Source organism: Zonotrichia albicollis, chromosome 4 (genome assembly GCF_047830755.1).
Source record: "Zonotrichia albicollis isolate bZonAlb1 chromosome 4, bZonAlb1.hap1, whole genome shotgun sequence".
Taxonomy (NCBI): domain Eukaryota; kingdom Metazoa; phylum Chordata; class Aves; order Passeriformes; family Passerellidae; genus Zonotrichia; species Zonotrichia albicollis.
In genome coordinates this window covers 19,979,467-19,992,211 of record NC_133822.1, presented here as the reverse complement: position 1 = coordinate 19,992,211, position 12,745 = coordinate 19,979,467, and the positions used below count along the sequence as shown (strand labels likewise).

The 12,745-nt window shown below is 39.6% G+C and overlaps 1 long non-coding RNA gene across 1 annotated transcript in view; it reads left to right on the top strand.

The window, feature by feature from the left end:
* LOC141728760 (uncharacterized) overlaps positions 1 to 12,745 on the top strand; it is a 90,041-nt gene that overhangs the window by 42,818 nt on the left and 34,478 nt on the right. Inside the window, exon 5 of the long non-coding RNA XR_012579922.1 lies at positions 3,001 to 3,051. This is a non-coding gene — a long non-coding RNA (uncharacterized LOC141728760). The remainder of the gene's footprint in view (positions 1 to 3,000; positions 3,052 to 12,745) is intronic.

The window sequence follows — 12,745 nt, the reverse complement described above, 5'->3', positions numbered from 1 at the left end:
CCAGCAGCTACCTCAAATGGTATAGTACCAAGATACTTACCAGACATTTGTAGTCTTCTCCACCAAACCATTTGCTAAGCTTTCTTAGCCCTTTTTTTTTCTCTTTTTTTTTTTTTTTTTTTTTTTGGCATTTACATTTAAACCTCAGGGACTTGTGTTGATCCTACCAGAAAACTCATGACTTCCATGTGTTCCTTGGAGTTTTATTCTCAAGAATTTTAATTTTAGACAGGTCTGCCCCAACAAAGGAGACAAAATGCTAAGGTCTAAACTAAATACAAGAGTTCTCCTTAATGATATGCCATCAGCCCACAGTGCCTGTAAAAGACAAGACTGTAGAAATGCAGCAAATCAGTAATTTTGGTAGAGCTAGACTTCATGAAGACCTGTTCTTGCAGCACTTGAGAGTTGTCAGCTTCATCTTCAGTACAGAGCCTTGTTTTCATGCAGAAATATAAGACAATGATCCTTCCTGTGGACTAAAAATATGTTTTCTAAAACTTAATGGTGTTAGATAAGGGTCTGCAAACAATGATATGTTGGCCACTTACACAGAGCAAAAGCCTGGAAAAGAACAAACCTCTGAATAGAAAATGGTCCTGATTCAAATCTCAAGTATTTGCACTGCTTTCCTATTGAATTTGGGTACTGTGCTTAAGCCTGAACTAGATAGTCAGTAGCTTGGAATTAAGTCAGGTGAAAAAATATGTTTTCAATAAAGCCTTTCTTGAATTGAGCATTCGAAACTTGAATTAAGCATTCGAAACAAAAACTAAGAATTTGAATTCACTAGATGTATTTAAAAGTTCTTTCTTTCTGAAAGCCTATATGCACAGATGTGCTTGAAGGATCTCAGGTAAAGTTTTGTTACCTCTGGGCCCTGCTGCCTGTTATCCATTGTGAGCTGAGAAAACCTGCCCTTCACAGCATCTGAACAATGTTCTTATCACAAAAGTGAACCAGGGTAGCATATTTGGTCTATGAATAAGACATAAAACCAGGTAACACAGAGATAAAAAGTAGCTTCTCTCTAAGACAACACATTACACTCTGTGTGTGTTTTAGCAGTTCTCTCATTGCCTTTAACCTTCTCTGAACCAAGAACAAGGTTTTCATAGAAAATCAATGCTGTTCTCAACTCTACTGAATTTAAACTTTGCTAATGTTAGCCATGATATTATGTGAATAACATTCCTTCTGCTAGTCTCTTTTACAATGATGAGAAACAAAATTGAAATGGAGAAGAAAAAATAAGGATGTAAACTAGATAACACCTAATCCATGACAGAAGAGGGTCCATCTTACACCATTTTACTTATGTGTGCTTTGTATCAGATAATGCAGAAGGTTGTAGGATACAGATGCCCTAGGGAATTACCTGCAATTAAATCCTACCACTGCTGCAAAGGAAGAATTGTGTCCAACCTATGAGAGTGATAAGTGCTTAGATAAGAAAAGTTCTGATTTCATTTCAGTGCTACCATCTGGTGGGCAAAATGCAGACAGCAAAAATCCCATTGCTGTAACACTGGAACATTCTGATACAGTGAGTTTTTGTTTTATTTTGTGAAGGAAACATAAGATATTATTAAAACAACTTGAACATCTGGTTTGGGGATAAAGTCATTTTGCAGTGTTGCTGCCAACCCTCAGGGCCAAGTGCAAAGAGAACAACCTTCCCTTCCAGACTCTCCATAATGCATAACACCAAACTAAAATTTCATGTCCAACACAAATGAAGAACAAAATATACTGTAGCTGTAGCTGTACACATCTAGGGAAATTCTGCTGGTAGCTTGAAAGCCAGAGAATTGTATGAGATTGAAGCTGCATAATTTTAAAAATGAACAGCAGGGAAGAGGAGTCATGCTTATTTTGTTATGGGTAAGTTAAAGACAGAGTTACATCAGGCATTTTGAGGAAAAGAAATAGGAAAATCACTAGGAAATCTATGTGATTAGTTATTGAAAGGATCTGTTAGGACACCATAATAAAGAGCAGTGCTGTTTTCTTTGGTACGCTCAGAACTTACATTGTGAAGGTGGAAATAAGGGTCAGAGCTGGTCTTCTCCAGCTACTGCCTGAACTTTTGAGATCTGGAAGAAAAGGGAATAATTGTTCCAATTTTGTTACTTACTTTCAAATGAATCTAGCCCAAACCCTCAAACATTTATGCAAACATCTTGCCTGTTAAGATGTATGTAACTGTCATAACCACACCACTTTAATTTTTACAAAACTTTGAGGGAGTTTTTGCTGAAAAATCTTCTTCAGGGTAGAAGTTCTGGTTTCATTTAACCTTAGTATGGCTGAGATTTTACCCTTGGCATTCTTCAACTTTCCTACACTGTCATTTTCTCAGATGTAAGTAAAAACTAGCCACTGATGTTTCAAATGCTTCTAGTCCCAACACAAATGCTCTTTTTGGCTATCTGCCTGCATGCAAAAATGAACTGTCTTTTAAAAAATGATTGAAGTTGCATTATACCATCAGGGATTGCTGTCACTTTTAACCTGGCATAAATCTATTAAAAGGAAACCCAGCTAGCAAAATTTAATCAATAATGAGGTTTTTGAGCAGGTGTGAATACTGGTGTCTTAGACTGATAGATTCAATCCTTTGATTTAACTTGGCAAGCTTTATATAAAAATCTTCAGTGATTAAATGCTGATATTGGTGGGTTTTTTTGAGTCTTGTAAATCTACTACTTCAGAAGGTCAGCCAGTAGGTGACTTAATGTCTCTGAGAACCTCCCTAATGAGTACAACAGTAATTCATGATAATTTCAACCTTGGTAAGAAGGTTCACAGAGATCTGGTCAAGCATTTCAGAACTCCAGCTTCATCAGGAAATTTGTACTGTGGTTGAATAAGAAAAAAATAACCTTCTGAGATTTGTCTCTTATATTGTTCTACTGAGCTCCTGCCAGTCTGTCAACTAGAACAAATATCCATTTCTTCCAGTATAGATTAAAGTGATTTCTATTTTTCCCACTACAGACTTGGCCCTTGACTTAGAAGTGATGGAGATCAGATGCAAGAAATATTGAGGTGAGTTACTGTGTTATATGTAAAGAAATTAAAACTATTTTTTGTCTCTCGATAAAAAATATTCCTGATGTTTCTGAGATTTAAGCCCCTCTACACATTTAATGTTTTAAAGGTGAATAAATAATAGACATTCACAGATTTTAATTCTGGAACAGCAGAAAGAGCAACTTCATTTAATCAGATTTCCTACAGCAAGTATTTCAGGGGAATGTGGAAGTTTGTGGAGTCTGTGGTTGTTTTGGTTTCCTTTTCTTTTAAATGCAAGTTATTCTCTTTTGAGATATCTCTTTTTTGTTGTATCCCAGAACATCAGTGATTCAAAGATTGCTCCCATTAAGACCTTCTATGCAGAGGAAATGACACATCCTGGCTCAGAGATGCTGCTTCTCCCATAAGAACTGTTCTGTATTTCTTGAGGAGCAGCACTATCACAATGTTTTTTTGCCAAATGCAGAGCTTGAAAGGAGCTCTGGGTGTTTGGTACAGTGCACTTTCCCTTTGGTTTAAAGAGTTAACCAGGCATTTATTGTCAGAGACAGGCTGTATTGGACCTGTATTGGATCTTTCCCTCTCATTTGAAGCTTCTCCTCTATGATCCCAGCCATAAATTATTCCCTATAAATTGCTTTATTTAGCATATTTCTTCATTTTGATTGCTATGGTATCTTTTAGGAGGAGATCTAGTTCTGATTTGAAAACTTGACCTGATAAATTTTCCTTCCCCTCCTCAACATTCAATAACCCTACTACATACATGTACATACATTTATTTATTTTTTTGTCTTTGAGTAAGGACAGTACATGTCCAGGGAAAAGACATATAAACATGGCCAAAAGAAAAGGATGAAAATAAAACTGCAAGGATTTCTTACTCAGGCTTTAGTGCCTTTTGAGGAAAATTCTTTTTGACATTTTTTCACAGTTTTTGGCTTGTGCTTTGTGGTAGTTTGCAATAACCATTTTGAGGTAAATACTCCTCAGAGGGCATGACTGGAAAGATCTCCACGTCATGATAAGGCACTGGTAATTCTGTAGGAACAATATTCCTTTGAGATGATCTAGGAGGTCTGCCGGGTTTTCTGTTGCATCACCCCATTTTTTTCTGACGACCCACACAGAAGGATGCATGAAAGGTTGTCCTGGGCTCTGGTCTTCCATAGAAGGCATGATTATCACCATTGGAATGACCTGCTGCTTAATGAAGATTTTCTGGCCTTCATGATTCTCTTCATTGCAGACTACTGGCCTTGCTGCTAGTTTCTATATCATTAGATGTTCTCATAGAGTAGGTTGCTTCCTCCACAGGGGATCCAAGCTGATTTTTAAACTGAGAGTAGCAAAGATGGATCCCTGCAAATTCTATGTATTTTTTGATATGTCTAGCAATACTAGATTTGAGAGAGGCAATTTCCTGTATTTAATGTTTTTGCATGCTGAGTGGTGAAGTAATGACTATTTTCAATAGCAGAAGTTGTTGTTTTTTTTCCAGTGGAAGCTCATTCCCTTTTCATACAGCAGCTGCTTCCTACAGGGCGACTTTAGGGCTGCAGACATTACAAAGAGGTATTGAAAGTGACAATGGCTGGATGCGCTTCAAGTACATTGGAAGAGAACCCCACTGGCCCTCAAAGTGCCTGGGATGGGTGGCATGGGATTAGAGGATGGGCAATGGTACTCCTATTGGATCTGAAGCTGGATCCCAAGAGTCCATCTGTTCTGGGCTTTTTGTTACTCATCCATGCATTAGCAATAATTTCGCATACATTCTGCCAATTCCCCAGACCTGTCTGGTTGTAGGGCTCCTTCCGCCAGATTTTTTCGCCTGTCTTCTGGAGCCCTTCTCTGGGGGATCCCTCCCACTTCCTTTATGTCAGAATGGATAACAAGGCACTTACCTCAGTGAGCCAGCAGAGTCTGTCCAACCTTTCCCTGCAGGCTTCGCCTTGGATAAAGAGGGGAATTGTCTCTGGCAAAGACTAATGTCTTGTGATACAGCCCTTTTAAAAGCTGTGGTGAAACAGGGTTTGCAGTGATACTGGCTATTGAGAATTTCATTTCTCTGGTGCTGTTAATAGAGTTGTTTCTTCCCCCCCTTCAGCTTTTTGTCTCATAGCAATGCTATCCATTAATTTTATGAACATATGAATCCTTTCACGGCTAGCAATGACGTCTGGCACTATAATATTTGATCATGGAAAGCAGAAGAGAAAGTGAAAATGTAACCTCCCTATAGAAATTTCAGAAACTTCAGGGGAGATGTATAGAATATACAGATTAGAGGAGAACCTTCCTGCAGAAGTGGCTGGCTCTCCAGGCTTTTGTTATTGGTGCAGTATAGAATAAATGGCACTGTATCACCATTTAACTTTTTGCTGCTGTGTTTTGAAGAGTATCACAGCCTAATGAGTGAAATTCTTGGATTCCAGTACTAGTTTTTTCAAGACCCAGTAGACTCTAGTGAAATTGATTTTTCATTTTGTTTTTTTCCTTTTCTTTTCTATATTATTAAGGTATGGAGAAAAACATCTCACCAGACCTATGGAATACATTCTAACAACCATTCTGAGTTTTACGTTACACCTCAGCTCTATTGATGTGAGGGGGTAAAAAAGCCAGTCTGTTTTAGAAAGCTTGGTAAAAACTGCTTCTGACTTCACTAGACCTGAGATAAGGATGATGAGTATCATGAATATCATGAGTATATATCATTCCCAGTGTAAATCCTCCTATATACCTATGTTTGTAGACATAGTGTCTTCATTTGCACCATAGGATTACTCAACAAATCACAGATAACTGCAAGACAGCAGGCAGAACTGCAAGCAGACAACTAAAAAAAATTAAAAAAAAATCAAAAGACCAAACCATAGACAATACATTTCTGTAAAGGCAAGATAAAGTTCAAAGAGAGAGCTCAGACATTCATTTGGGAGAGATTTATGACTGTACTAGAGAAATATTTAAATATGACAGTTTTCTTGTTTATGGGCAAAATAGTATGTTCCCATGCAGATAAATAAAATGCATTTCAATATTCTTACACTAGTCTTTGTTTATATGAGTTTATTCCAGAATTCAGACTAAAGATAAGGATTTGCTACTGCAAATAACTAAAGATTAATCCAGATGTTGGTGTTGTTTCTTAGATGAGTAGAAAGCAGATTTATTGAGAGCAGTGGAGCTGCTGTTGATGGCTTCTTATCTTTGGTATTGCATTTTGTAATGTGTGACAGAGATGAAAGCAGTGCATGGGATGGATGAATGATATTTTAATAATTGGAATGGAGCAGTTAGTAAGAAACATATATTGTATTGGAAGGTGGATAATCTAAAAGTATCCATCCTCATCTTCAGTGCTTCTGTTGAATTATATGTCCTTATTAAAAATCTGTTTTTCCTTATGTCTTTTTCATTGTTATAGGGAAAAACATTGTGGTTTGTTCATTAAGAGTTGTGGAATTTCTTTTTAGGAGTAAAAAAAAGGTGTTGTTCTGCTCTGTAAATCTGAATGCTCTGTTAAAGAGTGGGATGGAATGTGAGCCCTTCGGCTTTGCTATGGATTAACAGATAGGGAAAAAACTGCTCACTCCTAGTGCACAGAAGGACAGCTGCTACTCACTCAATGTGATTGCCTGGGCACCATGGAACCTGGGGGCCCACAGCCAGTTTTTAATCTTGGCTCATATTTGCATAGGAGAAATACCAACAGCCACTCAGTGAAACCATGAACAGCAGAGAGTGGGAATTGCAGGGTGAGGAGCACCAAAGCTCCCCTTATTCTTACAGAAACCTGAAACCTTTTAATTTCCAGCCTAACTTTAGTCTTAGACAATGTGCAACCACTGACCTTGTTATTGTCTAGGTTTTCAAATTTCTTCTTTCTATCTAGTTTTATACTTCTCCTTGTTTGTTGAACTTGTAATCATTGGGACATCCAGCAGCCTTTGATTTGCTGGGCTGAACCACCAGTTGGTTTAGGCCTTCTTCTACAAGGCAGGTTCTGATCAGCTGTGTGGCCATTCCCTGTACCTGCTTCATTTTCAGCACATCTTTGCCACACGTGGGTGGTCAGAATTGTATTGTGTTCAGAGGGGAGGCTTGCCAAAGCTTTCTGGAATGACAATAATGCTTCCCTTTCTTCAGCAAAACATGCTAGAGTCATAGCTGTCATCTTCTTTGTGGCTGCATTTCATTAATGACTAATCGTCAACCTCTTCCCCCTTCTGTCCTGTTAGAGCTGTCCTAACAAGATCTACAGCTATGCACTGTGGCTAATAAAATAGATATTTTTTTCTTTTGCAAGACAGTGCTTGGATATTCCCATAAAAGTTTCAAAGGGGAAGTTCATTCTCTTCACACTTTTTAGGCAAAATTGTCTGCTCTCTCTGATCTCAGTAGCCACAAGATTCTTTTAATAAGTGTGGTGTTTACAGGTAAAGAGTTAACAAGTGAGGCTGGTTTTGTGGTGTTTTTTTCCTCCTTTTTCATGCTTTGCTGGGATTTTGATGAGAGATTCAGGGATTAAGATGACCAGAGTCATCCTATGTCAGGTGTTCCCATATCCTCTTGATTCACAGAGAGAAAGGATTCATCAGCTGGGTGGCAGGACCACGTTTTTGAGGCAATTAACATTTTCCTTGACAGTGGCACTTGGCATCTGTGCTCATGGCCAGGGCTGGAGCCTGCTTAGCCCTGCCTGCCTTCCCTCACTCCAGCCTGGAGGAGCTGCCTGGACCAGGGGTCAGTTAGTAAGAAATACACACAAAATCTGGCAGGTGTGGAGGAACAGAACAAAAGTTAGGGGCCCCCTCATTCTCTCAGTAACACACAGCCTGAGGTTCCCTGATATCCCAAATCACCACCTGCTTCCTAATGGGACCCAATGCCCATCTCTCAAATTGTTACCTCCAGAATGCATATTGAAAAACTTCAGAGATCATTGAATCATATAATGGTTTGGATTGGAAGGGACCTTTAATGTTCATTTAGTTCAACCCACCTGACATGGATCACATGTTGATTGGTCTTCTCTCTGGGAAATAAATTTATATCAGTCTGTGCCGTTTTCTATGTTGTGGTCATGACAGTCACCATAAATTGGAGTTTGGGACATTTGAGTAGTTGCTGTGAACGTTTATCAATAGGATCCAGCACCACCAGTCCTTGATTCCTACTTGATATAATACCCCAAGGCTGTATCTCCATATTTTCAGGGATGAATGTCTTTGTTATCTCAAGGATTCTTGGTTCTTCACAAGGAAAGCAAAGTCAGTGGAGAGGCAGGCTGGATCTTTTGTCAGTTCCTAAAAACCTCCTTCCCTCTCCCTTAACCTCAGAAGAGCTGCAGGAATTTCCAGGGTGCATCCCCACCTGCTGGTTTGTATTCCTCTCCAAAGAAAGTAGAGAAAAGCAAGAGGAAGCTTCTGGCCAGAATATCCAACAGCTCATGAAGCCAGATCTGAGGATAGCAGAGAATCAGCAAAAACAGCATCCATTGTCCCTTGCCTTTGCCTAACTCTTAACTGGTTAGAGGATTTTAAGAAGCCTGGATAATCCTCTGCCCTCCCTTCCAGTGTTAAGAGCTTAAAATCCTAACAAACTAAGCCCTAGTCAATGACTTCAGAATGAATTAGTTGGAATGCTCTAGGACTTTCTAGAACTCCATTAGGAATACATAAGGAATAGAATTTATGTCTTCACAGCCTATTGATACATTAATGCTGCTACCGCTACTATTATAAACACCAAAATCATAAATATTACAGCTGATAAAGTATCTGAAGGATAACTAAGACTGATATAAAATACCATGTATATTTTAGATAACACTCGATTCAATTGTTACTCTACTTCACGTTCATTTTCCTCAAACATTTGCTGTTGACATTAGTTATATTGTCCCTGTAGCCCAAATTTGTCTGTGAGGCACAATTCTCTGCCTGCCACTCCTGAGTAATTTGTTTTGATTTTCAGCTTTCCAGTGGGTAGAAAATATGGCCATCAGAATGGCATCACTTCCATGCAAGTGACTCTTGCATGGAAGACACATGGGTCTCTTTTTTTTATTTTGGCAAGATCTCTTTGGTGCCTTAAGGTGGCATTACTGCTCTGCACCCAGCCTCATCAATCCAGAGCATTTGGTCAAGTCTCTCAGTGGTTTCTCTACCAGCAGAAAGTCCCTTTCTTATGCTGCTCATAGCTCCCAAAGGGCTGTTTCTCAAGCTAGAGAGCAATAAGGTTATAAGGTCTTTCCTGTTACCTTGCTGCCCTGTCCAATGCAGGGACTCGAGCTGAGTGCTGCAGCATTCCCCAAGTGCCATCCTCTCCAATCCAGAGCCGTTCCCAAAGGCTGTGGAGCCAGGTGTGAGGTGTGTTTATGTCCCTGGGCTGCTGCACAGTAGCCTTGCTGGAGCTGGCAGGCTGGCCTGCACCATAAGTGTGCTCTGAGAGGCAGGCAATTCAGAAACTCAGGAGCCACTTCTCTGTGTGCTGGCCACAATTCCTGCTTCCCCTGCCAATGTGCTTATGGTTTGGCATTTGTAGACACACCACAGCTGTCCAGTTGATAAACTGACACACTCTGGGTGGCCCTCATCTCTTGAGATTTTACAACTGCTGTTTGCTCCACCAGACATGAATTGAAGTCTTCCAAACTCTCCCACAGAGACTTTCCTGGTACTTTGGTGTCAAGTTCAGAACAAGAATCTGGAGCAGACATTTTATTCCTAGTAACACTTGTTTTCCTGCAGTGCTGCTCTCTTCAGCTCACCAGTGCCTGTGATGAACAAGTGTTTCTGTTCACTGGTTCCTCCTTTTCAGCAGAAGTCAGAAGTTATTTACAGAACCTTGCAATCCCTTAGCCCTCTACCCTTGAAGGAAAAGGGTCTGTGTATGCACAGTGAAGCTCAGGATTACAGATCAAATGTGCTGCTGTGTGTGTACATTTATATGACCCTTGTGACTCTTTCTGGTGTTTTCTGCATGCTCGTTGTCCAGGTTAAAGAAAGAGGCATCACCTACTCATGTACAGTAAAATAATATTGAAAAATTCCATATGTGTAGCAGTGTCCTTGAGAAATACAACTGCTGGCCTGTCTGCATGTAATGTGAATTCTGTAGCAGCTTTCAGGGAGTGGTATATATGTCTCATACAACTTTTTCTTTACTCACATATTACTCCTGGAATATGTGGTTACTTCATCTAGTAAAAAAGAAAGGAAAAAAAATAACACCAAAAGGAGGTGATGTTTCAATGGTGGAGAAATTAAACAGTTTTATGTTTTAGTGACCACCATCAAAATCTTGTCAGGCTGTTTTTTTCCATCTCTGCATCATGGCATTCAGGTAGCAGTGAAATGCATTTACAGACAACTCTCATTTAATGCCAGATTGATACCATGGTGGAGCAACTGTTGGCTTGCAGAAAGAAGGAAAGGTATTAATTTCCTTTTGCTTCTGCAGTAGGTTCATTGAAATGTGTTAGCTCAGCTGTGTGCAGATATGCTGATGTAATCAAGCCAGGTGCATGCACAGGATTTTCTAACAGGGGGTGGAGATGAGTCTGGATCACATAAAGAGGAGCTGGAGAACTGTGCAGGATGTTTAGAGGTCACAAGGATGCTTAACATTTTGTATCAGACATGTGAGGAAGAAAAATAGCACAGGTGTAGAGTCATTAATGCACTAAACAGCAAGAAGGTACAAGCTGGGCATTTCAAGGTCCAGAATTCCTGATTAGGTATGATGCAAAGGGAGAGAGGAGGGCACTATGCTCCTGAGTTTTGATAGAAAAGGTTAAAGAAACTGGGCTTCTTACATGAATTGTAGGGAATTGAGTAAGGATTATTTAGGGACAATTTTACATTTACTAGACCATCTATGCCACTAGAACCCAACCAGACTTTTCAGTAGGCAAACATTTTATTTCAAGGAAAACACACCCAGAAGCAGCTCTTATAAAATCTATGTTGTTTTTTTTTTTCCCAGTTGTTCAATACTGCATTCTAGTTGATTGATTTTCAAGAAAATGTATTTTTTTCTTTTCTTCTCAGGAGCAGAGAGAGAGATGGGGCAAGGGTGTACAAGAGGACAGGCACATAAACAAGGCTGAATTTGTAGAGAAAGCTCTCCAGACTGATTCTTGTCACCAGAGACTCATACACCATTAAAATTCCTAGATATCTTCTCAGATTGTATAAGTGAAAAAGACATTACATAAACTGCCAGCATTCTTCTCCTTTTTCACTTTGAGAACCACCCTTGTGGGACAATTGTAAGGAATTTAGTGGGGTTGGCTCTAGTAAATTTCTGTGGATAGCACTCTAAAAATACAGACTCAAGAGGAAGCAGTGTTGGTTTTTTCTGGTTTTGTTTTTAAACAGTTACAGAATTCTACAAAAGGGATGCAATTTTAAAAAAAGCCTAAAAGTAGGTTACTGTGAGAAACCTTTCAGCTCTCATTGCATTCTGTTCCACTTTCAGCATGAAGGAGGGGCTGGCAGGTATTTTCAGTGGAAGAGAGTATGTGCTTTCAGTTCTCACTAAATCCCAGCTGGATTCTGTGTTTAATCCACAAAACTTCCTGTGACCTGATAACTGCAGGTTACTTCAGTTTTGCATTCTTAAGGAGTTCACTGCTTTGACAGGGATTGTTATTCCATCCCTACAAGAAATGGCATGCTGCTGCGTGCAGAAACCTGCATGTCCAGCTACAAATTCACTGAAAGAGTAGTTAAACAAGGAAGTTAGTCATGTTCCTCCTTGTTGGTCATCAAGGGTGGCCATCACAAATTATTATCACCTTTGGCCACCCCAAGCAATAACTCCCTGTGTTCACCCTTTCTTCTAGATCACAACTGCTGTCTCTTAATATTAGTGGTATTATCCCAGTAGTCTGGGATAGGAAAAAACCCATTTTTTTTTCTAGTTTCAGGAAAAGTTTTGCAAGAAAACATGAAGTCTTGCATGAAATCCAAATCCAGTTACTTTAATTTCCAGGTTATGTGGAGGTCTGAGGTTGGTTTCTCATAACGACCTGAGATGCAGGGCAATGTGTGGTCTCACAGAGTTCTGGCACCATGTCACACAGGAAAGCCCTGGCTCATACCTGTCTCTCTTCAGCTCTATCTCTTGTCCCCCTGTGGGGTTGCTCAAAATGAACTGACTTATGCAATGAAAGCTGACCGAGGTCTCTGTTGGTAAATCCAGTGTTACAGCCCTTTGCATAATAATTCCAGGATCAGTCTTTCCATCTTCCAAGAAATTTGATAGCTAAACATTATGACACCTCTGCAGAGTGACTTTTCCAGAGCAGTGACCATTCCCTGTGAAAGTTTCTCCTGTCACTGCATGTCTACAGTAACTTTGGAAACAATTTCTTCTCTCCTTTTTAACCTACACCACTTTGGTGTTACTAATGCTGCTTCCAAGGTCAAATCTATAGCAGTATTCATTTTCATGAGGATCACTAGTAACCTCTTAAACAAATGACCTCATAAATGACACTTTTGGTCAAAGGCTTTTTGGGGAGAACAGTACGATAGACACACACACACTCTGCAGCTGGGAAAAAAAGGCTCTTCTCAGCACTCTATGTATATTTTTTGTGGCCAAAAACTAGAGTGGGAAAGGAAAAGATAACATCTGAGTTGGGATGACCAAAGTACATAGAGAGAACAATTTAGTCTCTTAAAAC